Raw genomic sequence first — 11,054 nt, forward strand, 5'->3', positions numbered from 1 at the left:
TAAATTAAAAACCTAATTTCTTAAAATTTAAAAAAATAATTTTTCATATTTTAATTGAATAAATATTTTCTAAACTGATATCCACCGTTTTACATATGCAACGAAGACAAATTAAATTATGTAAAAGTTTACAGTATACTTACAATTTAAGTCGGAACACTGTGCACGCACAAAAAAATCAGTTCGAAAACTACCTGTATTACAAACTGACAAAATTCATGATCTTAACTAACAATAAAAAATTACCAAAAATTAAAGCTAAAAATCTTAAAAATTACCAAAAATTAAAGCTAAAAATCTTACCTCAACTCGAAAGTAAAATCGTCTCAAAGAGAAAAATGTATCACATCACAGAAGGGAAGCGGTGAGCAGAAAAAATGACCGAGTATATATAAACCATGTGCGACGGTATTGCGTAAACCGTCGCTAATAGCGACAGTATTGCAAAATCCGTCACTAATAGCGGCAGTAGTGAGTAAAACTGTCGCTTTTAGCGACATATATTAGATCGGCGACGGAAAAAGATCGGCGACGGTTTTTTCAACCGTTGCTAGATGGTCAACAGATTTTATAACCGTCGCTAATTAGCGACTGTGTAAAAATCCGTTGCAAATTAGCGACGAATTAAAAAACTGTCGCTATTAGCGACAGTTTTGAAAATACCGTCGCTATATTAGATAGCGATGGGTATGAATAACCGTCGCAAAAGTACAAAACCCATCGCTTATATGACATACTTTCAATAAAAAAAAAACAAGAGCAAGTACAGAGAATAATTGTGAAAGTAAAATAGTGGCACGATTTAATGAAGGTGTAAAAGTTGGATTTGGGTGTGAGTAAATAAATACAATTAATGATTAAATTAATAACTATTATGATGAAAAGGCCGCTGATTAATAACATTTGTTTAATGTTTTGAAATTAAAATGTATTAAATCTCTTGTTCATATAAATGCAAAGCTTCAAATTGTTGAATGTTTTCTCTGTAGTCAAACTAGGGTAGCTGTATCATTCCGAGAAGGAGACCACTTAGGAGACTGAAACCGAGATAAAGAGTTGCTACCCGGAGATATTCGGTAGTTTTAATTTCGAGGACGGAATTCTTTATGAGGGGGGAGGAATTGTAAGTAGGAGGACCAGCTATACGAACATCATGGCGCAAGATCGGCTGTAATTCGTCCATGAATTGCCTCAGTTTCTCCCTGGCATCATTAGCTATCAGGGGCACAAAGTGATACCCCTGCACGAATTTCCTCATGAACTCTGCCACACTGCGGTCTCCCTCCCTCAACGTCATAAAATCCCTAGTCAGTCGGGAACGTACCTCATCAGTGACTTTTCTGCATAAACAATTTCATAAAATCATATTTCGTGCTCATCATCGTAATCGTAATCGTAAATCATTTTGCGTAGCATTCTGTACAATGCAAGTGGCCCATAACATAATTCGTTTGATCAAAATACACCACAATTCTGGGCCGACAAATTCACCACAGCCCTTGGACTGGATCTCTGCTCCTAGCATAACATCATTCTTCCATTGCGGTTGGAGAGGTCCCTGGACATGTTCTCTCCAAACCCGTAACATAATTTGACCACAAGTCAAATCGCATACCTCAAAAATAATTATTTTGTACATCATACATATTTATGAACGTCGTGAACCTCGTTGGATCGTATCTGGGCATGTTGCCCTAACATACTAAAATTTATACCCAAAGTAGCCCCTAAGGTACGTTCGGACACATACGACTCCCGAATTATATAGAACCATTTAGGAAGTACCAATTGGCTCGAGAATCGAAACATACATAAAATACATCCTAACCTACTGCTCAAAGCCCTAGACCAGCCGCGGATCATGCCCGAACTTCGTACCATATACAACGAACAATTTAGACACAAGCTGCCCAAAGAGAGACGCTATGGCACTTACGCATGCCGTACGAATTCCTATCAATTTTAACTAGAACCAAACCCAAACCAAGCCCTAGAATAGACCCTTAGACATAACTTATGACTCTGGGGCAGCCCCTTCCAGCCCATACACACGCACCAGCCCTTAAACAACAAAAAAATCAGCTGAAACGAAGTCACAATTAACTATCTGAATTCAATAAAAGGAAAATGTATATGTATATGATGAAAGAAAATGTTTATGATGAAAGGTTTAAAGTTATGAATATTCATGAAAAGCTATTTTTAGCAAAAGTATGTTATTGATGCATGTCATTGTATATGCACTACTTGTTATCATTATTAAGGTTTGCTGAGTCAATAGACACACTAAATGTGATCGATGCAGGTGAGCATGATGTTGTTGATGATGGAGGACTTGATGGTTGAGCTAGCTGGACTGATGGTGCATATAAACCAATGACATTTGCTAGTTTTTCGTATTATGTTTATGATTTAAGATTACTTTAAAGATTTTATGATTTTTGATGTTTTTGAGTGATTTTGAGATGATTTAATAAGCATATACGTTATTTTGAAAAAAATGCTATTTTAAGGTTTGGTTGACGTTTACGACTTTATGTTTTGAATTGTGTTTTTGGGGATTTTCAAATAATTAGTTGGTGAGTTGATTTATATAATGGTACCTGTATGTTTACATGGTTTATATGCTTAAGTTACATGTTTAAATTTTTTTGAAGTTAAATGATATTTATACTTGAAGTTACTCAAAAAGGGATTTTTATATGCTACATGACTAGAAACTTAGATTTAAATGCATGTTGGTTACGTTTAGTGTAAGGTCTAGAAATTCGAACTACGTAACCTGACTGCATGCAATCTAGGGTTTTACTAAAATTTGTTTTTAATTATTTTATTGCATGATTATTGCATGTATATGCGGTTTAATTCATGGTTTGTTTAAAGTTTCATTCATTAGGGATTTAAGTTGTATTTCACGCTCGAACGAGTAACGGAGACCGGGGATAATTAGGAAAAATATTTTTATCAAATAATTATTTTTAATTATTTTATATATGATGTAATTTAGTGAGATTTTCGAAGTTGGACCTTGGTGGGCATTTTTACCTGCTGGGTCATATTTTAAACCGGTACGCAAATTTTAGCGAGTCGGGGAACTTTTTAAGGATTCAGACAATATTTTAAAAAACGTTCCTAAACGAAAGATTTTTTCTGGAATGTTATTGGGCTTGATGGGATTATTTTGTTGCTTAATGGGTCAAAAATCTTTTTAACCCCTTTAATTTTTATTACGGGTCCATTAGTGTATAATTATATTAACTTAACCACAATAATAAAACCCTAAACACCCCTCACAACTCACGGCCGCCCATCTCCCATTCAACAGAAATATTCTGAATTTACAGCAGCCCCACTTTCGAAAATCCTCTCAAAGTTTTCAAAAAAATCATTCACCACCTCTCCGGTGCTCGTCCTATGCGAAGATATCTAAGGTTTCGATTGTATATTCGCAAAGGCATGTCATAAATCTTTTTTTTTTCTCATCATTCACGTTATTTTATGCTGATGTGTGTGTGTTTTCATGAGGAATGCATAGATATATTACGTTGCATCGTTTTTGCAAGGTTTGTCATGAAATACACCTATCGTTTTGCATATAACTCACGTTTTCTATGTTTTGGTGCAAGGGGCTGCTCAATATAAATCTTTTAAGGGCCGTGTAGGCTGAGATCGAAGGTTTCAAGGTGCTGAAGTCGAGGGTAGGTCGAGATACAATGAAGGCCGATGGGTTTTGTCTAGGGTAAGGCTCGTTATGGCTAGATCGGGGTAAAGAAATGGGAGCAGCATGCATGGGCTCAGTCCATGCCATGGTTGAGACCTTGGTGGATTCGTGTCAAGGCTGGGTAGGGTTCATGGGCTGCTGGACATGAGGTTAGGGCCGATGCGAAGAGTATGTGGGATGTTAGTGTGAATTTCAGACAAGTCGAGCAACCTGCGTGCATGGGGCTATAAGCGTGGGTTTGGTTGGTCCAGTAGTGAGTCCACGGCTTGATCTTGGTCTTAGGATAGTTGGTTAAGGGCTGGACATGTTGGTTTTTGGTCTAGGATCGAATTCTCGGCCGTGGGTGCAACTAGGGCTAGGGCTTATGAGTGCAGAAAATTCCAGCGGGTATCATCGAGCTTTAAGGGTTCAAAAAAGCTGGAATTGTGTTGTTTAGGGGCTGGTAGGGGTGAATAAGTTGTGGTTAAAATTTGGAAAATTTTGGTCAAGTTTCGAGTTGATTCGGGTTAAAACAGGGAACACAGTCCAAGTTATAAAACAAATCGTATAATTTATGCTTACGATTACGATTTGAAGCTCATGAAATGTATTTTTAATTACAGTACTTTTCACTGTTGCATGCTATGTATATGTACTTGTTATAGCGATTCAGGGTGTCGAGTCTTTGGACTCACTAGGTGTGAATGATGCAGGTGAGCATATTGATGAGGAGATTGGAGGCGCTGAAGACTGAGTAGGCGGAGTTGGATGTGCGCACGATAACCTGAGGTTTTCCGCACATCTTGTTTATGAGTTGGGAGCGATCATGGATATTTTCATACATTTTTGTTTTTACATGTCTATGGTTTGTCAGGATTTTTGCATGTCTCACATTTGAATTATTTTACATGCAGTCTAGGGTTTTACAATTTTTCTTATTTTTTTAAACACAATATTTTTATTGTTATTCGAATACTTTTATTTTAAAATGTGTGATTTACAGCTGTTATCGCATGAATGCATTAAAGTGTATTTTTCGAGATTTAGTTTACAAAAAAAAAAAACTTTTTAGTAGTATTTTATGTAGTAGACGTTTCATTTAGAATTTGAAAAACGTTCAGATATAATGCTACTAGACGCACACCTCGTACTGATAGGCAAGCCGACACTCATGAGGATCGTAGAGATAATGCACCCTCACCTCCTAATGGGGATGCTGCTACTAGTGTACTGGATGGTATGGCACGCTTCTTTGAGCAGCAGACTCAGAAGGCTCCGAGGCCACGTCATGATAATTTGGTAGTGAATTTGATTGAGATAAGAAGGAACCTAAAAAAAAATAGGTTGCATACTCTACTTTAGTTGGATTTAAGGAGTCACATTGTGAATTATAGAAATGGACATAAAATATAAGCTTTAAGGATGCAAAGGAATGGATTAACCAAAATAAGAGTTTTAAGGCTTGGAGATGAAAAAATCGAAAACTTAGGGACCAAAGTGCAAAAATCGAGAATTTAAGGGCTAAATTGCACTAGGCTGAGAACTCAAGGGCTAAACCAAAATTTTGAGTAGTCCAGGGACTAAAATCGAGATGACCGAAAATTCTAAGGTGAAATCTGGAACTTTCAAAAATTCAATAACTAAATTGCAAAGTTTTGAAAATTCGGGGGTTATTTTGCTAATTGTAGAAAATCAGGGGCTGTTTTCGTAAATTCTGGAATTTTAGGGATCAAAGCAATGAATTTCGAGAATTTAGGGTCTAAAATTATTGAATTCGAAAATTTATTGGGATAGAAATGTAATTTTCTAAATATTAAGGACTAAAATGAAGAATTCCAAAACTTTAAGTTTGAAATGCTATTTTCGAAAATTATTTGGGAAAAATGTGCATTTTTTGAGAAATATTATGGTCAAAGTGTTAATTTTCGAGAAATTTTGAGTAATGAATGATAGAAATCCTTTAAGTTCGAAATGATTGGATTTGTTGGTGTGTTTGTCGTAGGAATGATATTTATATTAGGTGTAGCTACCTATGTGTTTCTAAATTCGAGAGCTACACACTCATTTATATCCGATACATACGTTAAGCGACTAATGATTATACCCGAGGATATGGAATTGGGCTTCAAAGTTTCTATTTCTTCTAGTGATCAAATGGTTACTTCGAGCATTGTGAAGAATATGGAGCTTCGTTTGCAAAATGATGTGGTTCAGGCAGACGTACCTATCATATATGAAACATCTGCCTTTCTTTTGCTTTNAATATAATCTCAGGATTATACCTATAATTTCTATAGTCTTAAAAATAGAATCTAGGTTTGAGGCCTCGCTCATAACTAGTTTTTTATTATTTCTCTAAAGGGTGCAGGGATGTATAGGTGTATTTTTGCCATGATGGTCAGTTTTGAACGAACAATGAGTTAAACAATTAACACAACTCTAACTCTTAGCTCATTAGCTCAATAGGAAGATCCTGTACTCGTAGGACTCGTCAGGATCCTTTATCAGCACTTCCTGTCACGCCTCGGGTCCGAAGCGTCGGTGACATCCGACATTGTTTAACAATTATATTGAAAACAATAAAGCGTCGTATCAAATCAAACCAGTCTTTTTCATAAATAAAGTATTGTCTTACAATGACAATGAAATAAAAGACATCAAAGTTGCGAAATGCGGAAAACTAAACAAAAGGGATAACTTGACTCTTGCTCTTGATCATCGATCACCAACCCCAGAAAGCTTCCTGCTCTTCCTCATTTATTTGCTCTTCATTTTTATCTGAAATTATAAGGGGGTTAATGGTTTGGGAAACACTCAGCAAGTGAGGGTCGATCGATTCCAAAGATACATATAGAACTTAGTTTTTCTTAAAACGTCCTTTTAATAGGCTTTCAAAACTTAATATTCTTAACTTATCATGACATAAGCGAATTGAATAAATGACAGAATTTATCAGATGATTCATAGCAATTCAGAACCAGATCAAATCAATTCAGAACAGAACAAAACAGATCGGACATAACACTATTACTCATCTCATTTCCATGGTCAAATTGTCCCCAGTATGTTAGTCCTCTAAGGGGTGAGGCCAGAACATGGTTTTATACCCACCAATGGGGCCAGAACAGAACATGGTTTTATACCCACCAATGAGGGCCAGACAGAACATTGTTTTATACCCACCAATGGGGGCCAGACAGAATTAAAATTCTCATCCCATTTCAAATTTGAATCGTAACAGTGCAACAGAATTTAGAAGTTACAGACAGAACTTTTCAGATGTTCAGATTTCAGAGTTTTCTTACAGACACAGCGGAACCAAGAATTTCGAAGAATAGAAGAGAACACATAATCGATCGAAATTTTAAACGTAGTGCACAGTAATTTTTGAAAATAGTGACATACATTAGCATGTCATGATATTTTTATGCAAAGAGCAAAATACAACGAAATACTTAACAAAAGCCCACTTACCGTATATTGAAGGTAGAATCGAAAATTCAGACTTTGGCACGAACTTGACTCTCAAAAATTTGACAGCACTTCGACTTGATTTTGACAAATGAGGTCTTCGATCCGGCAGTACTTCGACGCAAAGTTTCAGCACTGGGCCGTACGAATTTTCCTCATTTCTTCCTTGCTTGCTTGGCCGAAAATTTGGGAGAGTGAGGAGAAGGGAAAACCAAAATTTGAGAGGTGTTTTTGGAGTGTTTTCCATTCAACCCTTAAGTGCTATTTATAGAGAAATTTCAGCCTTTTGAATACCCCATGGCCGAAACTTAGGGTCCAAGGTTTGTCATGATTGTAGTCTCAAAATCTCATGCATTCCTTAATTCCAAGACTAGTCATAATTGTAGTCCAAACTCCCATGCATACTTTAAATGTCACCTTGGTTTTCTAAAGGGTCATTTCCTGCATCATCAATATGTCCTAGCCCTTAGCTCCTCCCGCAGCTCCTTCATAGGTTAACACAAAGGTTATTTCTTGCACATTTAACTTGTCCAAACTCTTGGCTCAACTTATAGCTCCCTTTTTGGTCTTGTTAGGACAAGCTTGGTTGAGCTTCTTCGAGCTGAAAGTTCTCGTCCTTGAGCTGAGGTTTTACACTTCCCGTGACAATTCTTCGATGAATTCGGTTATTTGTAGCTTGGCCTCCTGTTGAGTTGATCTCCGAGCTTTGAAGCTGTTTCCTCGAGTTAAGTTAGCTTAAATCTAAGTTCATAATTAAGTTCTGTAGTTAGAATGAGAGTTGTTGAGCTTAGATTAAGCTAAATTTTGAAGTTTGTACTTCTTACATGATTTGTTTCGGATGGAAATTTCCGAGTTCTCATATCCTTCCCTTTTTATTGAAAGTTTTGTCCTCGAAACTTGCATTAGCTTGCTCTTTCGAATAGATGAGGGTATTGTGATCGCATTTTCTCTTCGAGTTCCCAAGTTGCCTCCCTTTCGGTATGATTTGACCACTGTACCTTGACATAAGGTATTGTCCGGTTTCTCAACACTTGGTCTTTTGAGTCCACTATCGGGTAGGGACTTCTTCGTATTTGAGTTCTTCGTTGAGATTTCCTTCAATCAGCAGCGGTGCAACTTTGAGTACATGACTCGGGTTTGGGACATACTTCCTCAGCTGTTAGATGTGGAAAACGTTATGTATTCTGGCCATGTCCGGTGGTAACGCTAATCGGTAGGCTAAGGTTCCTACCTTCTCCAGTATCTCGAACGGTCCCACATATCTCAGATTCAACTTCCCGGATTTACTGAACCGAACCACTCCTTTCATGGGAGAGACTTTGACGTAAGCTTTTTCACCAATCTCTAATTCCAACGGTCTTCTTCTCATATCTGCCCAGCTCTTTTGTCTATCTTGGGCTGCCTTGAGTCTTTCTTTGATTACAGCTACTTTGTCAATGGTTATCTGAACAAGTTCTGGTCCGGTAACAGCTTTTTCTCCGACTTCGTCCTAATATAGGGGTGACCTACACTTTTTTCCATACAAAGCCTCATACGGAGCCATCTCGATGCTACTGTGATAGCTGTTGTCATAGGCGAATTCGATCAGGGGTAACTGTTCACTCCAATTTCCAGAAAAATCCAGCGTACATGCCCGCAACATATCCTCGAGGGTCTGAATTGTCCTTTCGATTTGGCCATCAGTCTGGGGATGATAGGCCGTGCTGAGAGTAATCTTGGTCCCCATAGCCTTTTGGAAACTTTTCCAAAATTTTGATACAAATCTTGGATCTCTGTCAGACAGTATACTTGTCGGAACTCCATGTAGTCTCACTATGTTGTCCATATACAGAGTGGCTAATTTATCCAAATTATAATTCATCCTCACTGGCAAGAAATGGGCAGACTTGGTCAATCTGTCAATGATTACACAGATCCCATCGTGACCCTGTCTTGATTTTGGTAGCCCGACTACAAAGTCCATGGAGATGTTATCCCACTTCCACTCCGGTATCTCCAATGGTTGTAACAGTCCTCCAGGCCTTTGATGTTCTGTCTCGACTTGTTGAAAGGTTAGGCATTTGGAAACCAAGACAACCTCGTCTTTCTTCATTCCGTTCCACCAGTAATTATTTTTTAAGTCCTTATACATTTTGGTACTCCCTGGATACACCGAAACTCTTGATTTATGCGCCTCAGCCATTACCTCCTCTCGAATTCCATCGATATTCGGCACATACAATCGTCCTTTCATCCAGAGTATCCCATTATCATCTATTTGAAATTCTGGAATTTTTCCTTCTCGGATTTGTTCTCTAATTTTAAGGATGGAGGTGTCTTGACTCTGCTTTAATTTGATGGTTTCCCGTAGTCCTGGTCGCGCTGATAGTTAAGATAAGCTTATTTTTCCAAATTTTCTTCGGCTCAATGCATCAGCCACCTTATTCGCCTTTCTTGGATGATGATTGATTACCAAATCATAATCCTTTAGAAGTTCCATCCACCTTCTTTGCCTCATGTTTAATTCTTTCTGGGTGAAAATGTACTTGAGGCTCTGTTGATCGGTAAACACCGCACATTTTACTCCATAAAGGTAGTGCCTCCAGATTTTAAGTGCAAACACAACTGCAGCTAAATCAAGGTCATGAGTGGGGTAATTCTGCTCATTCGGTTTCAATTAACGTGAGGCATACGCAATTACCTGACCCTCTTGCATAAGCACACACCCTAATCCTTCCTTGGAAGCGTCACTGTACACAGTGAAATTCTTACCATCCTCGGGAAGAACTAGTACTGGTGTGGATGCGAGTTTCGTCTTCAGGGTTTCAAAACTTCTTTCACGAGCTTCATACCAAATGAACTTCGAGTTTTTCTGAATAAGTTTGGTGAGTGGAATGGCGATCGAAGAAAATCCTTCCACAAATTTTCTATAATAGCCAGCTAATCCTAGAAAACTTCTCACCTCGGTTACAGTATTCGGTTGAGGCCAATCCTTAATTTCCTCTACTTTCCTAGGATCTATTGACACTCCAAATTCTGAGATTATATGGCCTAAGAACGCCACACTCTTTAACCAGAATTCACACTTCTTGAATTTGGCATATAGTTCCTTTTCTCGCAGCGTTTGCAACGTGAGACGCAAATGTTTCTTGTGTTCTTCCTCACTTGATGAATATACTAAGATATCATCTATAAATATGACCACGAACTTGTCGAGATATGGTTTGAATACTCGGTTCATAAGGTCCATGAATGCTGCAGGAGCATTTGTTAGACCAAATGGCATTACCGTGAATTTGTAATGTCCATATCTTGTCCTGAAAGCAGTCTTAGGTATATCCTCAGTTTTGACCTTCAATTGATGATAACCAGATCTCAGATCGAGCTTTGAGAAAACCTTTGCTCTTTTTAACTGGTCAAAAATATCATCTATTCTCGGGAGTGGGTACTTATTCGTTATGGTTATCTTGTTCAACTCCCGGTAATCAATACATAGCCTCATGCTCCCGTCCTTTTTCTTTACGAATAGCACTGGAGCTCCCCACAAGGATACACTTGGGCGAATCTGCTTCTTGTCTAATAATTCCTGGAGTTGCTCCTTTAACTCCTTTAATTCTGCTGGAGCCATTCGGTATGGTACCTTTGAGATTGGTGCAGCATTAGGGACCAAATTGATTTCAAATTCTACTTCCCTATCGGGTATCTTCCCCGGTAATTCCTCAGGGAAAACATCTGGAAATTCTTGAACAATTGGAATATCGTCTAACTTTAGGATTTCTCCCACTTTGACCTCATTGATTACTGCTAGATAAATCTCTTCACCTCCTTTTATGGCCTTCCAGGCTTGTGAGGCATATAATAGAGATTTTCGTTCTTTAGATTTCCCGTGGTATATGACTTCCTC

Source organism: Primulina huaijiensis, chromosome 12 (assembly GCF_012295235.1).
Source record: "Primulina huaijiensis isolate GDHJ02 chromosome 12, ASM1229523v2, whole genome shotgun sequence".
Lineage (NCBI taxonomy): Eukaryota > Viridiplantae > Streptophyta > Magnoliopsida > Lamiales > Gesneriaceae > Primulina > Primulina huaijiensis.